Below are 3,035 nucleotides of genomic sequence, written 5' to 3' on the forward strand. Positions count from 1 at the left end.
GGTGAGACTTTATTAAAGCTTTTTGTAAGAAACAAAGAAACTTGTAGCAGTTTTTGCATTGTAGACTAGAAATTGAAATCCCTGCTTTGAGGAGACCTGTTACGTCGCTGCTCTGAGTGGGAATGTGTCCCCTGTTGGTGGTAGGAGGGCAAGGGAAGGGGGAGAGAGAAGGGGAGGCCTGAGGGAAAGTGACCTGAATGGGAATGTTTCTAAGATCCAACATTGGAAGGTGAGGTGGGCCCAGTGGAGGGGCTGGTTCACCTGGCATGTCCCCTGACAAGTCACAGACGTGGGATACACACTCGTGGTTAGGGAGGAGCAGTATCAGTGACGCATGAGTCAGCAGATGCTGCAATCTGAATGTTTTGCCTGTTGATAGCCTGACTTCAGGATGTCACAGAGCTATATAGTCATGGGGAGATGTGGGAGAATGGTAGTGAAGAACATGTCAGCCATGCATGCGTGTGTGTGTGTGTGTGTGTGTGTGTGTGTGTGTATGGAGGCCAGAGGAGGACTTTGAGTGTCCTACTTTATCGCTTTGTCTTAAGAGTCTTGCTGAACTTGGAGCTGGGCTGGCAGCCAGCTGGCCTCAGAAAGTCTCCTGTCTCCACTGTTAGCATCCAGTGATGGGATTGTAGGTGCTTGAGCCCACACCCTACTTTTTATATGGGTGCTGGAGATTTGATCTCAGATCCTCATGCTAGGATGGCAAACACTCTTCCACAATGAGCCCTCTCCTTAGTCTCAGACCCTATCTATCACCATGGATATAGCTATGGGCACATGTCAGAGACTTCAGGGGAAGGGGCCAGAGAGGACCCTTTCATGAACTAGGAATAGAGGCAAGCTGTCTCCTGTTCTCAACTCAGTTATTTCTCTCATAACAACTCTTTGGCATCGTAAAGCTTTATTATCAGCCTGACTTGGGGAATAAAGGAAAGAGTCAAGATCCATAGTTCATAGACACCAAGGAAGTTGTAGTCATGGAGAAAAGACTCAAGGTGTTGACAGAGACCGCTCCTTTGTTTCATGGCTGCCCAGACTCAAAATATTCACACAGAAACTGTATTAATTAAATCAGGGCTGTGGCGGTGGAAACAGGAATCCCAGAAGCTCACTTGCCAGCTAGTCAAGGCTAGCTAGTAAGCGTCCAGTCAACGAGAGACCCTGCTTCAAGGGAAGTGGATGGCTCCTGAAGATGACATCCGAGGCTGTCCTCTGGTCCTCATACACACATGCACACATATGTGTGCACAACCCTTCCACACATGTATACTCATGTACTAAACATGAAAAATGTGTGGCTAAAAATACATGACATTGTTGACCTGTCAATCTTTAAATATAGGAAGAAGTCAGAGTGGATCAGTCTTAGGACTCTCGGAGTTGCTCAGAAAACTCAACATGAGGAATTAATCAACATGAGGAATTTACTGGCTTAAGTGACTGTCAAATCCTGGAAGACAGTATGTCTTGGATTAGGGAATCATGGCATCAGCTTTAAAATAACACACCATGTTAGTGATGATGTGATCATTCTCTCTCTCTCTCTCTCTCTCTCTCTCTCTCTCTCTCTCTCTCTCTCTCTTTCTCTCTCTCTCTCTCTCCCACACCCACACTCACACGCTGGTTCTAAGTTCAGTGTGTAAATGCACATCTTCATGTCTTTGGTGGGGTGAGTGGGTCTGTTCTGGATGACCGGGTACTTCCATGATCGAGGTCCGTTATTACGCCATCCTTTCTTCCTTAGCAAGGATGACTATAAATGAGACATTTTAGTAAGTTAATGCCTGAACAATTTGGCAGGATAATCGTTACAATCTGAAGGGAAGCACGCTCAGAAGTGAGAGAGGAAATTGGCACAGTTGAGCCCAGGTCACAGGAACACATCAGATCCACTGGGGCAAAGCAGGATGAACGATAGCAGTGCAGAAGTGAAAGGAATTAGGGGAGAGAACGTGCATGCACACGAGAGAGACAGAGATAGACAGAGAGACACACACAGAGAATTTGGGGATGGAAAAGAGATAACATGTATCAGTTAATATTAAAAAAATCATCTTACTCCATATAATTAAGATATAGCAACACTACATAATTTCCCAGATCTTTTATTTGTCAATGACATGGGTTTTAATGTAGTTTTAAAAATACTGTTTTAACATTCTGGGTATCACATTATGACTTATTTTTATTTTCTATGCATTGGTGTTTTGCCTGCATATATGTCACTGTGAGGGTATTGGACCTCCTGGAACTGGAGTTACAGATAGCTGTGAGCTGTTATGTAGGTGCTGGGAATTGAACCTGGGTCCTCTGGAAGAGCAGCCAGCACTCTCAACCACTAAACCATCCCTCCATCCTGGGTTCACTTTAAATTATGCTTTCTCTTTCAGAAAACTTCTAATTAGCTTTAATTATCTTAAATTTTAATTATTTATTGATTTTTACACTATTTTTAATTTTTTTTATTGTTTTTTATTGAGCTATATATTTTTCTCCACTCCCCTCCCTTTCTCTCCCTTCCCCTTCTACCCTCTCCCATGGTCCCCATGCTCCCAATTTACTAAAGAGATCTTGTCTTTCTCTACGTTCCATGTAGTTTAGATCCATGTATCTTTCTCTTAGGGTCCTCATTATTGTCTAGGTTCTCTGGGATTATCAATTGTAGTCTTTTTTCCCCTTTATTTCTAAAAGCCATTTATGGTGTAGGAGGCTCTTCTGTTCATGTGTTGCTTTCATTGGTTAATGAATAAAGAAACTGCTTTGGGCCTGATAGGGCAGAACTTAGGTAGGTGGAGAAGAAAGAACTGAATGCTGGGAGGAAGAAGGGCAGAGTCAGAGAGACCCCATGAATCTTCTGCCTCAGACGAACGCTGGTTAAAATGCCAGCAAGACACAGTCATGTGGCGATACACAGATTGATGGAAATGGGTTAAACTAATATGTAAGAGTTAGCTAATAAGAAGTTAGAGCCAGGGGCTGGAGAGATGGTTTAGAGGTTAAGAACACTGCCTGTTCTTCCAGAGGACCTA

The sequence above is a fragment of the Alexandromys fortis genome, unplaced genomic scaffold (genome assembly GCF_014885135.2).
Source record: "Alexandromys fortis isolate MF-2015 unplaced genomic scaffold, M_Fortis_MF-2015_v1.1 scaffold_3, whole genome shotgun sequence".
Taxonomy (NCBI): Eukaryota; Metazoa; Chordata; class Mammalia; order Rodentia; family Cricetidae; genus Alexandromys; species Alexandromys fortis.